The sequence below is a fragment of the Manacus vitellinus genome, unplaced genomic scaffold, assembly GCF_001715985.3.
Source record: "Manacus vitellinus isolate BGI_N305 unplaced genomic scaffold, ASM171598v3 scaffold_21_pilon, whole genome shotgun sequence".
Lineage (NCBI taxonomy): Eukaryota > Metazoa > Chordata > Aves > Passeriformes > Pipridae > Manacus > Manacus vitellinus.
The window spans coordinates 6,181,975-6,204,461 of NW_021939546.1; the positions used below are offsets into that span (position 1 = coordinate 6,181,975).

At 39.9% G+C, this 22,487-nt stretch overlaps 1 protein-coding gene across 12 annotated transcripts in view; it reads right to left on the minus strand.

Annotated features, from left to right (window-relative positions):
• The window catches only part of NFIA (nuclear factor I A), a 411,264-nt gene that overhangs the window by 326,569 nt on the left and 62,208 nt on the right, over positions 1-22,487 (minus strand). The window lies entirely within an intron of this gene.

Below are 22,487 nucleotides of genomic sequence, written 5' to 3' on the forward strand. Positions count from 1 at the left end.
GAAAGGTAAAAACAGTTTTCCCTATTTTCCATAATGCTGTTTCTCCCTAAATCCTTGGCCAGGCTGGATTTCAGCAACAGTTCTCTCTGGCTTCAAGAGCAGGCTGGAGGTATGTACACCTTATTAGCAATAAAAATAGAAAAGCAAAATCCCTGCTAAACATGCATTTACATTTTCTTCATGACCAGCAGCATTTTCTTAGCACTTTCAATCCAGAGTGGGAAGTAGGAATATCCTTTTAATGTGTCCATCCAAAAAGAGGTAAAATATAGACCTTTCATAGGCTATATATTTAAAAGAAGAAATGGTACTTTTAAAATGGAATGTCCAATATCTAGTGACTAATGGATGACAAAGAGGTTGCAGGGTACTTTATTAAATGTCTCTAGAGACAAAGAAGTCGATTGCTACTCACTGAGTTGATTTACAATGATTAAGATTTCTATTTGTAGGAACCTCGCTGGCTTCAGTCACCTTCTCTTGCATCTCAGGGCACATAGAGATTGAAAACCTCGTTTTTGCAAGAGGAAAGAATTTTTCTCTGAGCTCGGACGGACTGTATTTTTCTGGTTATCATGACAATGCTATCAGACTAATGGGCTGACAGCCCCAGAACAGCTCTGCTATCTAGGAAGGGAGTGATGTGACCTCCAAGAATCATTATGTCATATTTGGTAGGAGCTTTATTGTTTTATTGATACCATTCCCTGTGCTGAAAGCATTCAAAAATGAAATAAAATGCTTCTCTGCATTTATCAGTGGTGAGAGGGAAGAATTAACAATTTCACCTGGATTGCCGCCAGTGGAGGAGAGGAACAAGGCTGGGACAGAGACTGTGAAGCATGAAGGAAATGCTCTGGAGTCACTGGCAAGCTGTTCTTGGTAGCCTGGCTATATGCTGGAGATCAGGAGCCCCAACCAGAAATAATTTATGTTTCTGTGGCACTACTTGCTCCACCTGAGTTTTACTTTCTCTTTTGGTGGCATAACCTACTTTAAAGCCCTACTTCTCAGCCTGTGCCTTGGACGCCAGCTCTCATTTGTTCTACTCTGTCCTGAACTCCATATTAAGTGGAGGGCTCCACGTTTGCTGCATCAAGACATGCTGTCCTGTGTGAAACACTGGGAGGGAATCTCCTGCTTCCCTAAACCATGATGCTGCAGAGAGGCTGGGATTATATTGAAGATAAACTTGCAACAACCAAAGTCAGAAATAAAAAGAACAACAGATAAGAGAGATCAGAAATACAGCTACTAATTGGCAAAGTCCTGTTGTTCCACTGCCTTGTGGGTCTGGTAGCAACTGAGACTGCAGAGAGATGTATTTGCTGATGAAATACTGAAGGTGGACAAAACAGCTGTACTCGGGGCAGGCTAAATAAAGGAGTTGCAGCTTCAAAGGAAAGTATTTGCAACATGAAACTTGTGATGGGCTTGTGAGGGTGTCAGTGTGACAGAAGCCCTGGGGCTTCCAACAGGATGCCCATTGATAGGAATAGCAAGGTCAGGATGGATCTCGAGGATCCTTCAATCACCGGAGCACAGACTGCAGGCATAGTATAGCTGGCATGACACAGTCACTTCCATAGTGTTGGGGGAGCTGGGCTGCCTGGGCTCTCATGCTTTCAAAGGAAAACAAAATTTTACAGACGGAGCTTGGAAATGTTCTAGTATGACAAAGGTGTGTTATGACTCATCACACTAGGTCTTGTCTGTGCTTCTTCCTACAATCCCACAGAAATCTGTGAAGTAGCTGACTTGTCACTTCTTTGCCCTAAAGCTGACTAGCAGGTTAACAAGGAGATCATTTTAAGGCTGTCATTTTATAGGATGAAGGTATCAATTATCTATCTTCCCATGGATAATCCTGTTATGGGATAACATGATTTTAGGACAGTCCACTACAAAGGACAATCTTTTCAGTCTTGTCTGACTGAAGTCAAGTCCTTCATAGCTGCCTTCATGCAAAGAAAATAGGAAAATCGCAATTTTCTGTTCCAACTGTTGAGCTGATTGTGTCACCAATACATTGCACAGTGTCTATATAATGTATTAACAGTCTCAGTTTAACTCAGTTGTGCAAGTATGCAGCTCACAGCCTGAGCACTGTGCATCAGTGCACGCCTGCCAGCAGTGGACCTGCCCCACCACCATATTTATCTACTGCTCTTTCTGCTGGTTTTACCTTCCCAGAATCCTTACAGAGCAATGGTGTGTTATCTCAGATTCTTTCAATGTGAGGAAATTCAGGAACAAACAAACTGAGTTTCCCCAGAGTCACTGAGAAAGGCAAGAACCGAACCCATATGAATCAGAGCAGTGGTAAAAAAATCACCTGCCCAGTTTGCCCTCCTGTAATTTTCACCAAAAAGTCCCAAGGAAGGTGTTTATTTAAGTGAAGGTTTTACACTTCTAACTTCCTAGGTAGTCTCCACTCACTCATTTTTGGCTTTTTGTATGGAACATCAGCACATGAACAATGAAAAGTATTTTACTTTATACCAAAAATTAACTACCCATGGTCCTACAAGTCAGTGGGGTTCTCCACGAACAGACTGTCATTTCCACTTGGTTTGCTTTCAGGAAACAAAATTTGGGATCTTTAAATCCTGACAAGTCCAGTTTTTTCCTCAGGAAGAGGAAATACTTCTACAGATGATGCTGAAATTCAGAGATGTTATTTATATTTACTGCAACAGCATTTAGGAGCCTGAGGAATGGACTAGAAGCCTCCTGAGATCAATGCTATACAAATACAGGATAAAGAATAGTCCCTGAATTAAGGGATGCAGGGTAGGGAAGAAAGGGGCTGCGTGCGTTAATATATCACACAATTCAAGAATGAGTATATTTTCACATAATAAACCATAATGAGCTACAATTAGAAAAATAGTTTTTAAATTACACTATGGAATCTCAATAGTGACAACTCCCTGCTCATTCTCACCTTCATCTTTCAAAACACGTCTTGGTTGCTTACAAAAACTTTCCCCATCCAGAAAAAAAACCTCAATTATTTTTTTTCCATTTCTGTGAACAAAGAATTCACTGTAAATTCTGCACTCTAGGAAGGTAAAAATCTAGGTTTGCAAATGATTTTGATGATTACATATACTTGTCCTGTCTGAGGAATATCACTGATTTTTTCTAGAATAAAGCTGGAAGTGAATTTTTCTATTTCAGTTTATGCTTCAAACTATTCCCTCCTCTTGAAATGTTCCTTTAAAGCAGAGACAGCTCATTTCCTTTAGAAACTGTATCTACCCACTGAATGTTATTTCTCACTGTACACAGGTAATAAGAGATTTCCTACTCTTTACCCACTTCTACCCCATAGATTTAATGTGTAAAGTGGGAACATACAGAATATATTGCTTGGCACATGTCAGTGAAGTTTCATCTGTGAGAACACAGTATGAATTCAACCTTTGGCTGCTTGTACTAAACCACAGGGAGAATCTACACTTAAGTGATGTAAAGTTCATAGATTAGACACAAAGCCACAAACCCAAACCCACAGAGCAGTGTTTAGACTTTCAGAGCTCTCTGACCCTCTGACTCCATCTTGCTTGAGTCGTTCTGGAAGCAGAGAGCCTCGTCCCAGGGAAAACACAAAGGAAGAACAGTGCTCTCCTCTTGCTATGAGGGGCTCCCAGGATTTGGGAAGAATGCTGAGCACAAATGCCCAGTCGAAACACTGAGTGGGAAAGGAAAATATGATCTATTTCATGAAGAAGGCAAAGTGATTGATGCTCTGGTAATGAGCATGCAGTGCATCAGGAGAGCATTCTTGTTCTCAAATTTTATAGTTTTGTGTTTCTGAGTTATGTTTAAACTTTCATTTAAACTTTAGGCATGAAGTACCTGATATTCCTTGCTATCCCCTGCATTGAATCCCCAGGATTCACTCCCATAACCTCAGTGTATCACTGATCTCAGTGCCACAACAGGTGAGTGAAATTTATACCACAATTTGCCCTTTCAATTTCACAGGTTTCTGTGTGAACCTTGAGAGGTGGGAGGAGAATTATTCCTAGTTCAGTTGTGGTTTTTTCTTATTTTTTTTTTCTTTTGGCCCATGGATTTGTTTCCATGGGTCAGTTTAGGTTCCAGATGATCTAGATCTTAAGCTATTATTTTATCTTTGTCATGGGCCAACTCTTGGATCATTTTAAATACAAGGAAAGCTATATTGCTCTGAAGGTGGAAACACAGCTCCAAAAAACCTCTTCTAGGAGGGGAGTGACAGCCAAAGTCCTGATTAAATTCACCTCTTCCACAGGCTTCTGCAACCAACACAAACAACTGTGAAATCTTTTCCAGCAGGGTGATGGAGAGAGGAAAAGAGTTGGCTCTAAGTTTGGGAATTATTATTCTTATAAACCCATTCACACACCTATCACTTGGGACAAGTGAAGGGCCAAAGACATGCCAAGCAATTACACAGCTACACAGGTCCGTGCACAAGATATTCTGCATCATGTTGGCTGTAATTTGCGCTCACTACATTGGCACAAGCTCCACCTGTGTCAGATGGTGGCAGAGAAAACAACTTTTCTGGGAGACTAAATCCATCTCAACAGTGGCCAAGCCATGTCCTTGTTTTGGAAAATCTGACTGGCAGCAGCAACACCTTTCAATTAGAAGTGGAATAAAGGTTTACAAAACTTGCAGTAGCAAGATGCTCTGAGCCTCTTTGTGACCGACATAACCGGGCACAGCTTATAGGAGATTTATGGGATAATATTCAGTCCTAGCTCTGACCTCAGCTATCTCTGTGTCCTGATGACAAATGATTTCTGAACAGTTTTATACTTTCCCTCACTACTCGTTAGAGTTGAGAGAAACGAGATGAATCTGCTTCCTAGTTCAGCTACAAAGACAGCAGAACCACCTTTTCTCAAATTGCTGAAATTCATGACATAAAGGGTCTTGGCAAAGCAGGAAAAGAAGTCAAGCTCATCATTCATTTTTTACAACATGTTTACAGAGTCTACAAAAGGGTTGATGCGGTGATGGAATGAGTCTTGGCCTTGTACAGGACGGTGTTCAATATTCATAGAATCAATTAACCCTTTTTTCTCTATTGGTAAACTGAAGACTGCTGATCGCTGTCAAGTGGAATGGTCTCACTCCATTATTTTCCCCAATATTTTTGAAGTTTTCCTTCAGTCAGTCTTGTAGAGACCCAAAGCCCATTGTGGCCATAAAACAGACCACAGAAAAGGACACAGCAAGACAGATGGACTTGTTTGTAGGGTTCCCGAAAGCCTAAAAATCAACTACATACATCAGTAAGGATTTACTGGAACACCTTGATTTTTGACTGAGGATTTATTTTTTTTTTTAACAATAAGAAGAGAAATACAGTCAGTTACCTTGGTGGGGAATGTGTGTTGACTTGTCTCACCAGAAGCCAAGAGACCAAACCAGAAGTGCTAAAGGTGTGTCTGTTCCCTTGAGAAGCATGTCTGTCCAGCTGCAGTGCTGTTCGCAGTATTAACAGATCCAAGGGATTTTAAGGAGTATCACTGTGCTTCTAAAGACTTGCTTATTATTCTGTGAACTGTTCATGTGTAGGACAGAAAAGCCCCCTCGCTTTTTGATGTCCAAAGGCTGTACCTGTTGTTCAGAGATTACAATCTTGTACTCTTAGAGCTGTGCCCTTGAAAGTCAAGTTTCCCGTTGGACAAGGCTGCACAGACTTAGAGTAGCACGAACAAGGCTATTCTCAAAATTACTTATTGTAACCACATCGTCCCCCAGGACTAGTTTGGCACAGCCCTGTAGCTGCTTTCTGCTATTTGCTTACCCCAAGAGGACAGAGGGTTTGGAATCACATCTCCCTCTCCCAGTAATATCCTGTTTTGTGCTGCTGCTTCTGCTTTGCCATGGATCTGCCAAGTGCTGCAGGTGCCGAAAAACAAAGGTGAAAGCACTCATATTGTGCTTTCAGATCACAAAACTGACTCACAGAATCGAAAGTCCAAAAAGACCTGTTTCTTTTTTCCCCTCGTAGGGAAACCTAACAGGGAATCTACAGAGTTACATCCAAGTGCCAAGGTCTATGAAAGGATTTATTGTGAATGTCTTTTACAAGATTCCTTCCTTGCTGGAGATAGGTCCTTGGGGATTCCCCTTCATGATATTGCTAATCCCATCTATTCAAAATTTATGATGCACATTCCCTAGAATACCAAGATGGTTTAAAAAACACAGTGTAGATGGGGGGATTTTCTGGTTTTATAGTAATTTTCTTTTTCAGATTTCAGAACACACTGTACTCACTCTGCGAACACAAGAGCTGGAAAATCTCTTTTATTTGTATGTGATATTGTGTTCAGTGCAAATGTTTACTAATATTCCTGTACAGATCTGGGATTTGTTGGGTTTTTTTCCTGGAATCAGTCAAGCCAAGACTCAGGATGGGATGATAAAAGTAATTTTATGTACGATGTGTGTACATGTGAGTATGTCTGCATTCACACCGGTGGGGATTTTTCTACCTGCTCCTTCAGTCACTGGTTTAGGAATTAAAATTTCCTTGAGAATACTTTTTTCTTTCTACACACACACACAGAAATTACCCGCAAATACAGTTTCTCTCATGTTTTAAAATCTTTCTAGTCGACTTTCTCTGTGTTTTCAACTTTGAGTACCTGGGGACTAACTCTGGAGCTACGCTGCAGTTCTCTGCTGTGTACATGTAGGAGAAGAGACAAGGATGGGGCTTAGCTGCCCAAAATGTCCTGTCTGGGAATAAATAGCTTTATTCCCTCTGTGCCAATTCCCAATCTTCTAACTTCCTTACTATTTACAGTGATAATACACATAGCTCTTTAAAACATGTACCTGACTGAGGCAATAATGACAGGCCAGTGAGAGATAAGGCAATACTTTAACTTCAATGAAAATCACCTACTGGGGAGCTTTTGTTTTAAAATGTCATATTATGTTTTTCCCTTGCTAAGTTTAATTTGATTTGGTGTAATTAAGGAAAAAATCCCAAGCAACATATAAGTTACATGATGCCTTCTTTACGTCAGATCAATGAAAAACAATTTTTGACAAGGTTGCCTTCAAACATCACAAATGTATTTATAAACCAGCATTTTTTTCTCCCTTCTATTTGTAGCTCTCCTTAAAAGAAAAACACTTTCTCTGTGGAATAGGTCTTATTTTAGCTTAAAAGCACAGATTTATATCTCATCTCTGAGTCTCTGCAGTGCCTCCTGAGCACAGCAAGGACTAGTTCACAGGACAGATCCATACCAGCATTTTAGAAATATAAACCCAAGCCCAACCCTTCTGAGAAATAATCCATTCAATTCCTGGGAATATCAAGAAAGACACAAAAGTGATAGCACTAATAATAAAAACAAGAGCTGCCATCATTAGTAGAGGAGCAACACTATGTGCACGTTAAATGAAGCTCATTTAAACATGCTCTGGTTTAATTAGATTTAGTTTAGCCACCTAAAAAAATCCCAGCAGAACTTGTGGCGGGGCTTTCACTGCTGCTCCCTGCTGTGAGCCCACCTGTTTCTCCAACCTCACTGCCCTGGCACTGAGAAAATCCCGGGACTGGCTCTGTGGGCTGGGGCAGGTCACAGGGACAGACTCCCAAACTGCCTTGCCGGGATGTCTGGGGGGAAAAAGTAGCTTTGCCCATGATTTAACACACAGAGAAAACAGAGAAACAAATAGAGCTAAGCACCTAACTTTTTCAGGCAGGGAACAGGCCTGTAATTTTAAGAAGTTTACTAAGCTCTGCACAAAATCTATTAAAAAACCTACATTGTTTTAAGGCAAACCTTCTCCCCAGAATAAAAATCTTACATATATATTTTAAAAAACCAACGAAACATACACAAAGATAACAGCATATATCTGAAACAGGGTCTTTGTGCTGTTGGCCACATGTTTGGATGCAGGAAAATTCTTCTCCTTGGAATAGCTTCCCTCCCAAGGAGCGCTCGGAGCTTGACCCGAATCCTGAGGAAGGAGTGTTTGCGGGAAGCACCTTTGGTAGCACAGACTGGGCAGGCAGGAGGCTCCCGTGAGCCACAGGCAGGGAACGACAGGGACTATTTCTATATAAACAAACCCAGGATCAGCTGAATTTGCTGTTCACTGGCAAATGAAAATAAAGAGACAATTCAGAATCAAAGGTGAGTCAAAGAAAAAATATGTCCAATAAGAGGAGGCAGCCCAGACAATCAGTCAGATGCCAAAACATGTGACAGACCCAGAGGCAACTCCAAAACAACCAAACCAACTGCCTGTGAAGTCTGCCAAGGAGCCAGATGCTCCTGCTTAAAAATATCTTCCACTGCCTTGGCATCTGCATTTTCTGCCTGTCGTCAAAAGAGGAGAGAGGGGAAAACGGGAGAGTGGTGCGGGAGCAGGGGTGGGGGCCAGCAACTAATAATATTTTTGCCATTTTCATTCTAAGTACTTCTGATCATTAATTTGCAGTTTGTCATCATGTCACTGGAGAGCAAAACAAGACTCCAGCCTGGCATAGGTTGGGAAGGGAAAAACAAGCAAAGCCCTCAATGCAAAAGATACAATAATTGCACATTGCTGTGGGTGGCACGTTCCTGTTAAGGTGATAAAAAGCTATAAGCTACTGGTGTTGGCAGTTTACCACCCAGGAAAGCACCCGTGTGCCTGGACCTGGATGGAGCTGGGGATGGGATGCTGCAGCCTGCACACACCCAGGGTTTCTCCAAGGTGCCCCAAACTGTGTGGTGGGGATGAATGAGGAATAAATTACACTGAATCAAAGTATTGCCGCTGTTAATCACAGCAGCAGATTTTGGGTCACAGAAGATGCAGGTGCTCAACAGAGGCTTAAAACACACTTCTGTAATATTAAGTTAGTGAATGCAGATGCAGATTTTTGTTACTATACTTGTTGACTAAAATCATTAAATAAAATACACATTCTAGAAACAGTAGAGTATTCAATAGACAAAGGTCAAAGAAAAGCACAACCAGAATGGAGAGAATTTGTGCAATTCCTGCTACAGAAGGAACTGTAATGCAAAAAGTAGTATCACACTTCATTTGTGCTGAAGGGCTTTACCTCTTGTATGTAAAAGTTTTCAAAGGTGAATACACCCTTCAGAAATTAAATTGCAGAACAGTTTTCATTGTGTTTCTTGACTCCTCGAGAGAGCATCAGGAATCCCATGTGTGATCTGTACCTCTGTCACTCAACTGATCACACGGCCTTGGTTTCTGCACACACAAACCCTCTGTGTTCTGATGTGCTGGATGGTCCCTCACCACTCTATCCCAAGCTTCCAAAGCCAGCGCTGTTGGAGCAGCAGGTACTGCACAAGACTCAGAATACACACTCTGTTGGAGAGTGATTTTGCTTGAAAAGAGTGTTTGTTTTTATAAGATGGAAATCAGAACTTTATCTTTCTTCTGGGCTGCCCAGGTTGGGTTATTAGTGGGGAGGGTTTGGGACATTAAGTGCATTGGGGACTGCCTTAGATTGACACAGTTCAAAGCAAGAAACCTGGTACTAAACGAGAGCTGTATCAGAGACCATCACCGCCTTTTAGAAAGCAAACAGCACTGAAGGTCAGGCCGAGCATGACTGGGATAAAATTGCACCCCATAAAGCACTGGAAAGAACAGAAAGATCCTTTTGTGATGTTTGACTTCTTTCCCCTCTCCGGTGCGTGGTGACGCTCGGCTCGATGGTGTTTGTTTCAGGGCAAAGCTTCACGCCGGCTGGTCGCCGGCAGAGAGGGCAAGCTCTGGGCTCGCAGCTTCTCTCTCAGTCCCTCCAGCAATCTGGCAGCCGTGGGGCTGCCACCACCTTCTCTGCACTGAAAGGTTCAGCTCCGGAAATCTGTGCTACACCTTGTAGCCTAAATTTTGCATACAGAACTCGTTTGCAGAGAAATGCGGTCGCAGTAAATAAATAAGTAGCGGGAGCCAAGCCGGCAGTGTGGGGAATCGGTGAGACTGTCTCAAATAAATTGAAAGAACTTGTGGTGATGAACGTTTTGTGCAAGTCTAGTACTGAGATTGTAAGAATTTTGCATGTCTACATCAACTGACTGATAGCAAAGGAGTTTCTAGTCCCCCTCATGGCACACACAAATGTCTGTTAAAGACATAAATATTTAAAAACAACAGCTAGACTTAGAGGGTTAGCTTTCATTTCATCTAATTTGGCAAGCATTAGCTACACCCACCAGAAATCATTTTATTTTGTGTAATTTAATAGCAGATCTATTGTAGCATCGCAGTTTCTGACATACCGAAACAAATCAATGTGGCCTTTTTTTTAAGTTGAGAATTAATACAAGGCTGTATTTCAAATGTTAGATGGAAATCAAGAAAGATTAAAACCTTTCTGTGTTATTCACTTATTTTCATCCTCTGTTGCAAAGTTTATTTGCCTTCCTGCATGTAATACAGAGACTTTAATCCTTATTCAAATATCCCTGATTTTTTACATCCCTCATGTTTGATTTGGTTCTCAGGTGAGAATTATTGGCAGAACTTGTTAGAATTACACCTGCCAATGGCAGCATACATGGTAGCAACATGAAATTCTATAAACTGTACTGTGTATGCCCTTTGGATTCTTACACAGCAGAATAATATTCCCACAGAAATCAATCTGAGATTTTAATTTATGAAACACTCTCTCTCTTCCCTCCCCACCTTAAAGGGATAGATGAAGACAGGGAGGAAGAAGCGAGATAACATCAAATAAAGCAGGTTTAGAATGGTCATGGATGACCTTCACAATATGCATTTTGCAATTTTGGGTGGATTAGAGGAAACTAATGATGGCTTTGAAATGAGCTTTTGGATAAAGCTTGGGAAACTCTAATCATTACAAATCCACTACTTAAGAGAACAATTCTGTGTAGCACACTGCAGCTTTAAAGCATACATGGCTTGTTTTTTTTCCTCCTCTCAACAAGCTTATTTTGCTTTCACTTATTCCAGTCTCCTTATAGGAACTCAGCAACTGTTTTCATTTTCTGCCCTTCCTTTAAATTTAAGGGAGCCTATTTTTTTTTCCATGGCGTTGTCCTTACAGTGCCTTTTGAATTTAGTTTAGGACTCATAGAGTTAACAGGCTGGGGAAGAGAGAGAGGAAAAAAACCCAACCACTTGCATTAAGCCTGAAGCCTGTCACCTTTTCTTGGCAATTACACTGCTAATGGCTGGGTCCCAAGCAAAGTGGCAAAGAATATCTCTTCTCACGTTCCCAACTCACAGTGCATTCCCAAATACCAGATGGTGTTTTTGGAATCCATTTCACTATGTTTGATATGACAATACTTTTGTATAATGTTAAATTATATATAACTATTTCAAATAGCCGATATCAGAACAAGGCTAGAAAAGGAATATTAGATGCAAGGAGGAAAGAGAGAAACTGAAGACTGAAGGTTCTCGTCTCCTCCTGTTGTATCTTGTGTCTCTCAGATTTTTGTGTAATTTGAACAAAAGAGGAAATAAAAGTGGTCCAACAGACTCATTGAAGTGGTACTATACAGAAATGGTGTTGCTTCCTTCCCAGAATTTGGTGTACATCTTAGGCTGCCTGCCAGCTCTACAGGAGGCAAGTGCAAGATCATAAACAGTGCAGGGAAAGCAGGAAAAAAGGAAAGGGGAAAAACCCCCAGTCGTGAGTAAAAATGTCCCACCATTTTCTTTACAGATTTTTCCTTGAAATCTTAGGAAAAACAAGTGCCAGAAAGTTCAGGAGAGGTAAACTGGTACATCTCCATTAACCTCGGTGGAACTGTGCCAGTTGACAGGAGCTAAGCATTTGGCTCAAGATGTTTACGTTGAAATAACTTGGATCTATGGAGCAAGTCATCGATACATCTTACTGAAGGTGAATCCAATCTCACTTGCCCAGATTAGCGATTCCAGTTTTATATTAACACTCATGGACTTACAGGAGTTGGAAAATATCCACTGGAATCAGGCCTACAGATTTAGTTGCAATGCAATTCATCACGCCTGGACTGAAAAACAGAAGTAGCTTGGCCATTCCTCAGGAGACAACCAGGGCCTCAGCTTTAGGAGGGACAAACATTTTCCTTTTCTTGGCCACACTACAAACAATTTCTTAAGAACAGGAAGAAATTGCACTACTGGGGAAAAAAGTAATCAGTGTCTCATCAGTCTGCCAGTGATGTCACTTTTATTATCAGAATGCTCTCCTTTAACCACTGGTTAGTTTTATGATTTCTAAACGGAAAGTGTTTATTTTAACGTACACAGAAACTTTGTTTTCTTCCATCTCTGTTTCTGCTCAAGGCACATTTTAACAACCAGCAAGGTTTTAGGATAAACGCTTACCAACAAAAACACTTCCCAAGCCTAACTGCAACATGAATATTGAAGCTATAAGGACACAACTTCACAAGTAATTTGTCTAGTTCAATCAGTTCTGTTCCTGATTTCCATGCTGCAAACCCATGGTGCATAATCCAAGTGAAGATTTAATACATATGGCTACACACAAGCAATGCACCACATAAGTACTTTACTTTTTACACAACAAAATACTGATTTTCCCCTCTTGATTACTCACACTGCCAGCATACAGTAAAGATTATCAACCCCTAAAAGGATCATACAGATCCAGTGACTACTACATAATTAACAATAACTTGTAGTAATGCAATTTAAGAGTCTTTTTAATGGGCATAGATGGCAGAATGTATAGCCCATCTTTCTTTGTCATCCTAGAAAAGGGGCCCCATGCGGAGCTGCTGGTTGCTGAGTGATGCTTTGTAGTCTGTACCAGACAGTTGCACAGTACCAGCTGCATTGGCAGGTAGCCGAAGTGCAAAGAGATAGCTGCCAAGCTATGCTATACAAAGGCAGCAGTGCCAGAGAGAAAGGGACCTTTGCATGAAGTCACCTTTGACCCTGAAGCCAGCATGGATCCCATATTCATCAATTCCAGACAATTGCATCTTTCATTCCACCACAAACTATGATTAGAAAGGGCCCGTTTGTGATAGTGATTGTTAGTTTACAGTTCCCAGAGATTGGATTATTTAATCTTTAGTTCTGTTGGCAGCAATATTTTCCCTAACCTTTTGTAATGGCGTGCCAGTGATAATCTAACATATGTATATAGGAAGATACACACACACACACACACAGAGGCACTTCCTTTTCCCAAGAAAACTGGATGAAGAGAGAAAGATGTACAGAAAACCCACAGCATACAAAATTCATATTGTTGGGTAAACACGGTGCTAATGTACATTTTGAGAATTCAGCCTGGAAAGTGCAGCGAATTCTGAGTGCAGCAGCATCTCAGCTTCTGGTCACAGACCTGACTTCGTGCACTTCCTTCTGTTAGATGAAAAAGCTTTTGCTTTAGAGAATTGAGATTATCAGAAGCATTATTTTTGCATTCAACTGCAGATTATTTTTTTAATTTCTATAAATATTGACTGCTTGCAGTACATGTAAAAAGAAGAACATCAAACATTTTAAAAGGACTCATGAGAAAACCACTAATGACAAACAAACCCACTATTTGAGGAGTGTGTGGGGAGACAGCGCACAGAATAAAAGCAGCAGGGAAGCGTCTAGGCCTGGTTCCTGCCTCTGCTCTCCTCTGTGTCCAGCTTTGATATTGTGAGTCCTATTGAAATCCCTGGCAGAGCTCACAAGGTGCTTGTGCCTGTCAGCACTTGGATCTTAGTAAATGGGTCTTCAGTAGTGAACTGCCCCCAAATCCCCACCAAACTTCACCTAGCACTTCCTCAAGCAATAATGCAAATTGCACAATCAACAAGTAGGTAAAGAATGTAAGATGCCTGAGAATACAACTCTTAGCAACAATTTTCCATAGTGTTCAGAAGAAAAACCGGTAAAAATACCACTAGAATCAAGTGAAGAACTAACATTTGCAATTGGACAGAAAAGAGAAGAAGAAAAAAAAAAAAGGATGTGAGTCTATGAAACTTTCATGAAAATCTTTTTTGATCTGCTCCTTTGGTCTGGTCTCAGAGATGTTGGCTGAAGGGATAAAATCCCTCTACCTGAAGGCTGGCCGTATTGTGCTGCACCTGACTTCTGGCTCACAGGCAAGACCGTCTGTTCTTTATTTTCACTCTGTATGAAGCTAATGGAATTTGCAGTTGATTAACCTCAAATCTGGAGTAATGATCCAGCCTGGGACTGCAGCTGGCAATGCTGGGGCTATTTGTACTCCTTAACTGAGTAAGACAGCAACAAGTGTAATGGCACAAAGGTAAAGATCCCAGGTAGGCGGGTAAGTGTCAGGGGTGCAATAAAGGGAGGTGAGACTATGACCTGAGAGTGCAGGCACTGTTCCCCCTCCCCACAGAGAACTGGGAGCACCACATCTTAACAAAATTAATCACAAGATAATACAATATGAAGTATATGGCTACGATTATTCAATTATATTATACAGGGGACACTCAAACCACGAGATTTACCCTTTCTGCACACTGAATCCATGCATTAGAAAAAGGTCATCTGTTGAGGAACAGCCTCTGTAGAAAAATTAGGAGGCACAGGCTCCTAAAACTTCCCTACAACTTCTGTTTGTGTGAGGGAAAGCAAAGTCTTTGTCAGACCATCACAGTAAAATAAAATTCAGAGTAGAACTACTCTGTACTATTTATGTTTATTTATTTGTGCCAATTAATGATTCTGCCTGAAATATGTAAAATCGCAGCTAAATCACTGCAGATAAACACCACCAGAAGACAATTCAAGCATTTTTTTTCCTTAATAGATGTACTTGTTTTCTCCTTCACAATTGTTCAAAGCTTCAATGAACAGAATTACACAAATGTGCACCAAACCTCAGAACTAATTTAGTTTAGCAAGTGCTTCACACATCTTCGTTTACTGAACAATGTTACTTTCAAATCACGACAACATTCTTCCTTCCTCGCCTCATGACTAATACAGTGTTATTCAAACCTCTCCTCTTCAGACACTTCAGATCTTTACAAATCCTTCCCCAGCTTTACCACCTGATTTCTAATTAAAATTAAACTGAGAAAGTTGCTTCACTGATGTAAATCCCGCAACCCCAGGCCAGTAACAGGCATGGGTTTCCTTCCACAGCATCATTTGGAAGAAAAACTTCTTCAAAGAGATAAGTAAAACGAGCTGGGATGAGTTGTGCTTGGTCTTGAGCTCTTACACTGCTTGTTGCATAAATAAGTCTTAATGTGATGTATGAAAACAGTTTTTCACTCTGAGGAAGATCATTCTTCCTATCCTATGTAAGTCTTGTCAAATTAATGACTACCAGTGGACTTTCCTAACACTGCATTACTGTCTGTATTTTATTTATATATCGTGCATGTAAATATACATGTGCACACGCACACACACACTCACTGTGTGTACTATATGTCAACAACTAATCAAAAATTGTTTGCCCACAAGCATATGTGAAAAATTCATCTAAATAATTGTACATTTAATTTTTAATGAAATCCAAGTAATCCACTCAATTTACCAAACTCCTACTTAATATGAAACAGTGGCATGCACAGAGATGTCTGTGCCTTACACAGTGTGAGCATTCGTACCACTTCAGGCATCCTCAGTCAAGATTTATTAAAACATTATCTTGATTTGGAGATCACTGCTTTTACTTGTGTGCAGAGTGAAGAAGCATATGCTATATGAGTAACCCATAGTGTTTGGCTTAAAGGCAAAATAAAAGTCAGCAATAAATAAACAGTAAAAAACAGACTGCTGGGAGATGGAAAGGCTCCACAGTCTTTCCTGTCTTTAGTTCCCTAATTCTGTAAAACCTATATTCATAAGTACTTTCTATTAAAAAAATAAATACTGTAATTGCAGCATCTACAGATAATGTTGGAAACTCAATAAGTAATATCTAACACCATTTCTGAAGTGAGTTTAATTATTCTACTCCATCGGTGGGAAGGGTGAGACATAAAGAAATTAAAGTGCTAGTTTTGGCAGACCTCTCCAGAAACCAAGGGAAACACATTGCATATCATCTCGTGATAACACAGGTTTAAGCAGGCACCTGTATTTTGCAGGTGCAAACACCGACAGCAACAAATAACAATTCTGTGCCACACTCGCGCACACCCGTCCTGGAGCATGCGCCCAGAAAACTCATTGGAACAAAGGAATCTTCAGGCATGAACACAGACATGGAAGTGCAGGTGTTTCACTATTTCAGTTCAGAGCACATGAACAGATGTTTGCATCACATTGAAACTGTCACCATCCTCAAAATTCTGCAGCTCTGTTACTCCACCCTTATCGGTCTGTTTATTTCTCATATTCCAGAAGGCCTTATCTCACACTGCTTTTCAGGGTACAGCTTTCACTTATTTTGTCTCCAGCCCCTTATACTGTTGCAAGAGAAAATAAAAGTTCTCAGCCCATCGATCTTTCTGTTCTTAGGCAGCCAATAATCCACTTTTTGGCTAGATAAAATATTTTTTAGTTAAAATTTTGTGCTCCTCCTCGGTGACTGCATTTCGCTATTGTGAAGGTCTTGGTTTTTATGCAGGATCAGTTCCATGATCAAGGAGCAGATCTGAAAACTGATGTGTTGGGACAAGTAAGAGAAAGGTGGACTGCACCACTCAGAGATGGGAACAACTGATTCCGTAAGGGCATGTGGCTCTCAGAGTAAAGGTGCTGGGAAACCACAGACTTTGTCAAGCTGGAAGTGAGAAACACCAGGATGCAGGACTGTGGGACAAGATCAATGCAACATTAGGTTTTTCTGAATCCTCAGCTTCACCCTTTTTTCCTTTCCCACCCCCTCTTCTCAGTTTTTGCAGAGTTTACAGCGAAGTTCCCTAAAACATTCCCTTAAATTGTGGAACCGAGCAGATGCAATCAGGAGTGGTTGCACTGCTGGTCACGGGGGACATCTCCTGGAGCTGGCACAGAGCTTGCTCTCTTCAGACACCGCTGTTGTCCTGTGGCTATTTGGCTTCCTGCTATGGAGTTGCCTCAGTACAGAAGAGTTTGGGCAAATGAGTGTCTGTCTGCAATTCAAACCCTGTCTCTGCATCTGAAGAGAGGAAAATAAAACACAAAGTGATTTTCCTGTGCAGTGGTCCAGTTACTGGAGGACCAGAGCAGTTGGGAGCCCATATGTTACTGAATGGGATTTTAAGCACTGAAAAAGAAAAAATTTCAAGGAGTGATTTGGAGAAGGAGAAAAAACCCCATCCTGTGATTCACTGCCTTTGCTCAGGTGTGATCTCTTGGCCACTGCTCTTCCTAACATCAGGAAACATTCTCATATCAGAGCCTGCCTTCCCTCCTGTCTCCTTTACAGTGCTGGTGCTGAACAGCCACACTTTGGTCAGTCTTTCTCCTTCTGTTCTTTACACTTTCACTTCTTGACACACACTAATATTAGAAATTACCAGAGGTCATTGTTTACCAGGAGCCAGGCCTTCCAAGACCTTCCCACCATTTTAAACCTCTGTCCTCTTCCTACGTGCCCACATACTTCCCTGGAAGGTATTTCCTCCATTTCTTTGTGGGAAATTCTTAGAAAACTTCATTAAGAATGAAAAGAATGGGTGTCCATAGAAATTATAATCAATTTCAACAAACCTACATATCTCCATAGTAAAAAAGTGCATCATATAAAATCAGGTGAGACAGTGATAATTTGTAAGAAAGTTACTATTTTCTGTAAAATTGTTTAAGAGTTAGACATTGATTTTTGAAAAGGAGGGAATTCCTTGGGCGTGTTAAATAATGTCTTATGCTACAGTTTCCTTGCGCATGGCAGACAGCTGATTTTCTTAGGAAATGAAGGTAAAAGGAGAGGAAGCAACAAGTCCCAATTTGTCTAAATTAAGTCCTCATTAGCAGCAGATCATGAGTAAAGTTGAGTTTTACTTGTGTTTGCTTATAATCCTTGAAAGCACATTCTGTTTGTGTTCTTGTAAAACCTTGGTGATTCACCTTTCAGTCACTGCCCTAAATAACCCATGTGCAACCCATTCTTCTTAATCTATTCTTTCAAATAACATCACAAAAGAAAATTTATAGTAAAAAAAGCCCTGGAAAACAGCAGTGCACATGCATGTTGTTTCTATTTGTTCCTGAAAGCAAATATAAATGTTGACTGAGCGATCAAAAGGTACAGTTTTTCTCTTCTTGTATTGACCACAAAAGGTTAATTTAGGTCACTTTGGAATACTCTTTATATTCCCTTGACATAAACCAATAAGCCGTGTTCTACTTTCCATTTTCTTTACTAAAGATGACAACTTAAGAATATCAGTGTGTTTTCATGCAGAATCAGGTCCAGCCTAATTGAATTCTGGATTAAAAAAAAAATGGAAAAACTCCCCTCTAATTAACTCACAGACTCTCTCAGTTATGGAAATACCGTACTAGTGACCATGTACACCCTGTGTCTTTTGAGTTAGTCATGTTTAAAGCAGAAAGGCCTATTTGAGAGCACTGTTTGTGCTCGTAATTTCCACACTGCTCCTATTGACAACCTCAATCCGTGTGTGCTATTCCAATTGGGTTGTGAAATTAATATGGCTGTTTCCGTACATCAAGGGCAACCTGCACTCCTTTGAAAGCAAGGGCATTGCAATTATGGGTAGTAAAAGCCTACAAGCTTATAGTGCCATCTGTACTATCCAACACTTCCACCCATCTCTAGTTGTATTGCTAACTTTGCGTTTCACAGCCTCTGAGAAAAACACAAACCACCAAAGAACAACAGATACGCTTATACAGGCAAAATATTTTGAATCTCACTCCACTAGCCAACACATCTATTTAATCTGTTCTAATGATTTTTATCCTATTGAGAACTACTCTTCATTAATCTCCTCTATGGAAAATAGACCCAGAGATCTTCATTGTGGTGAATATAATTCTAAAACTTTGTGTAAGAGTTACTGCAGGTTTGTGCAGCACCTGCTCTGAAGGCACCTCAGTAAGACTGGCTCCTGCTGCTCTGAGATCAGCTGAATTTCTTGGGAGTGTGGCAGGGCCTATGGGTGGATTCCATACATATTCCATATGTAAAGTGTGTGTATGAACATGTACAAAGAGTTCGAGCACCTGCAATGAGGTCTGTAATTATTACCTGCAGCACTTGTGAAAGAGGTTCCTACTGACACTAATGGAAATAACAAAGATATTATCAATCCAAAACATTCTGTTATGAACTAGAATATTTGTCTCCAAGTATCAATGAAGAAACAACTCGATTCATCCTAAAATCATCTTTAAATATTAATCAGTGTGAGTGACCACATCTGAGGGAGAGGGATGCATCAAGCAGCACAGCAAGATTCTTTTCACTCTGGATTTTAAACATGGGGAATCTTTAGACAAACCAAAAATGTTACCTTTTTCCTCTCATATGAAGGTAGGGAAAGTTATAAAAAGTTTCAGACTGTTTGTATGGAAACTACTGGGACTTTAGCAGCAAAAAGTTTCAGAATATTCTTTTATTTTCATCTCAATTTCCAGTTACTCCCAATATTAGTGGAAAACTTGCCTAATGTAGCCTAATATAGCAGGACCAGGCTGATAGAAACCATCACAACCATCCCAATAAATTTAAAGATCCAATCCCGGTGTTTAAAGTGGAGTATACGATTAGTCTCACAGGCTTCAGATTCAGATCAAGGTGTTCAACCTTTCAGGTAACATCTATCTTTTCCTGTTTTCAACGCAGTTTTGACACCTTCAGTTCTCAACCCAGTGTGTAAAACGAAATGATGGTGAGTGGTAGCACAGAGGCACCCTAGGTACAGCACGGACTAAGCTTGGAAATCCTCCTGTTCATCCCTCACCACACAGATCTTCCAGATTGTGCTATTAACTTGTTTTTCCCAACTATCACAATGATTTCATAACCAGGGGTCATGATGAACTCTGGAAATAAGACATGGGGATCACCAGCAAAAATGAGGTGGCCCTTAAGGGTACAAATCTGTGCCCTTCTCTGTTCTCCTCTGGGTTACACGATCTACACAACATCCTTCATCCCGGCAAATGCCAGGCGAGGACATCAGATCTCTGGCTCCTGACTCAGAGGGCAGGACTGGGAGGCCAGACAAAGTTTTTTGGATAAACAGGCTTTTCTCTCCAGCCTTTCCTCAGGGTGTCCTACAGCTACACCATCGTGACACAACAAATGTGGAAGTTTCTGAGGGGAAGAGGGTTGAACAAGGGTTAACATGGCTCATTCTCCTCTTACTAAAATGATGTAATTTCCCTCCCCCTCCCCAAAAGTATCTGTTGCTTGGTTGTTTATACGCTGAATTTAAAACCTATATTATTAACCTGTATGATTTAAAATTGAATGAATTCTCATATCTGAAGACATTTGTAAAAATTTAATTTAAACTTCCAGCGCTTCATAGTTATTAAAAAGTATTGGTTTTTAGCCACAAATTACCCATTTCCCTCATTTTTTGTACCTTCTCCAGAAAAATAAAGACTAAGAAAACAGAAGTACTGATACACTGTAGAAATTGTCCCAATGAGTTTATAATCCAGTGAGAGTTACACGGTACTGATAAGTAAAGGAAGTTCAACCAGACAGTTTAATCCTCCAATTTCCTGTCTTCTAATCAGCGACTGACTCCTCTGGCTTTAAATTAGAAACATTCATGGCAATATTCAGGACAGGTGAAGTAAAAAGAGTAGAAAACAACTAGGACAAATACTTATAGGCAAAAGGAGGCCATGTATAGAAAATGAAGATACTTTAAAGTGTATGTATAATAATGCACTGAAGTGTTAAAGTTATACATAGAATTTAGGAACTCTGACAGAGAAGGAATAATTTTATTAAAAATATTTATACAGCAGTTGAGCAGTGTATGAACATGTGAGAGTTACTGTATTAAACAAAGGAAATCCATGCAATGTTACACTCTGTTCACACTTCATTATTTTTACAGGGGTAGGAGCAGGATAATTATTAATACATATATGCTTTTTGATACACAGTAAATCATAAGTCGGAAGCACAGATCAGCGAAGCCACGGATGGTTCAACAGCATGTGGGGATTACCATGATAAACTTGGATGAGAGTACATACAGATACGCTCAGTGATTTAAAAAAAAAAATACTACTTTTGAGCATTTTGGCAGTAACAATTAGTTTTTCGTATGATGAAATTAAATATTTATTAGATGCGCCATTCTTTTTAATCTCATTTACAATGAGATTTATAGCGAGGATTCTACTAATTCTTAATTGATGGAAATTAAAGTTACATTTTAAAATTTTGAAATTTTTTGATTGCATAAATCATCTGAGCAACTTCAGCTATTCCTCTGAAAAAAACAGAGGTGGGAAAGAAAAGTAGTTACCAACAGCTCCAGTGTAAAAATGTTGTTGAGTTAAAAACCTCTAAAGTAACAAAATGACCACTTCAAGTCCAGTCTGACTATTTTTAATAAATTTTCTCCTCATTTATGGCATCTAAAGAAAACAAAGGCATTTACACTGAACTATGGATAATAAAAGTAGAAAACCAATTATTTTGGAAAATGACTGAAAGCTCTGCTTTGACTGTTGCATTCAATAAGAGCAGTTTGCCTGCTAACTCATACATGGAGTCATTGGAAATGGCTTCTTATTTATTAACGAGGCTTTTTATATTTCTTCAGATGTTTCACAAAGAGAACACTTTGGGGGTTTGAAACTGTTTGGACCGAGAGAACTCAAATTATGGCTACAAGTCGGCTCTCAGTACCTCAGGTGAGTAAACCTGGAGTCGCTCTACTCCTCCCAGCGCAGCAACTCCAGGCCGACGGCAGCATAGACCTTGAGCAGAATTTGGCCCAATTTGGGATCTTTAGTTTTGTATTGTCATGGAGAATTTTCCTCCAGTATATACCTTTGCTGCACATGTATTTCAATAACCCCGTGCAAAGGAATTTTGCAGACAATCCCTTATTAAACATATTATAGTCACATCATACTGGCTTTGTTAGAGCAAATAATTTAAAAAAAATAATCAGCTTGAAATAAATGTTTATAAAAGTAGCACAGCTGCACATATTTGTTACAAATGCAAGACAGTACTGAAACTTTTCTATGACTAACCCTTTAGTGTCTCTATGACAGCAGCAAATTTAAATTTAAAGTGCCAATGATAACAAAATAATGATCATTTTTCCAACAAATTCATCTCATATCTTCAGACTGCTCTAGTGGTTAAATTATTTACTATTATATCTTTATTTAAAAATTAAATATAATATATTTCTACACAAATTTACAGCATTTGGGAGAAATTTTATGCTAAAATGTCACATTACAACATAGCCAAAATAATACTGTTTCTGCATTTACTTGATTAAAGCATAAAAAAGTAGATTAGGTGTAAGATTGCCTTGAACAGTGGTGACAAAAGCAATTATTGCTAAAATGTACAAATCCTGTGCGTTCTGCTGAAATGTTTGAAACAT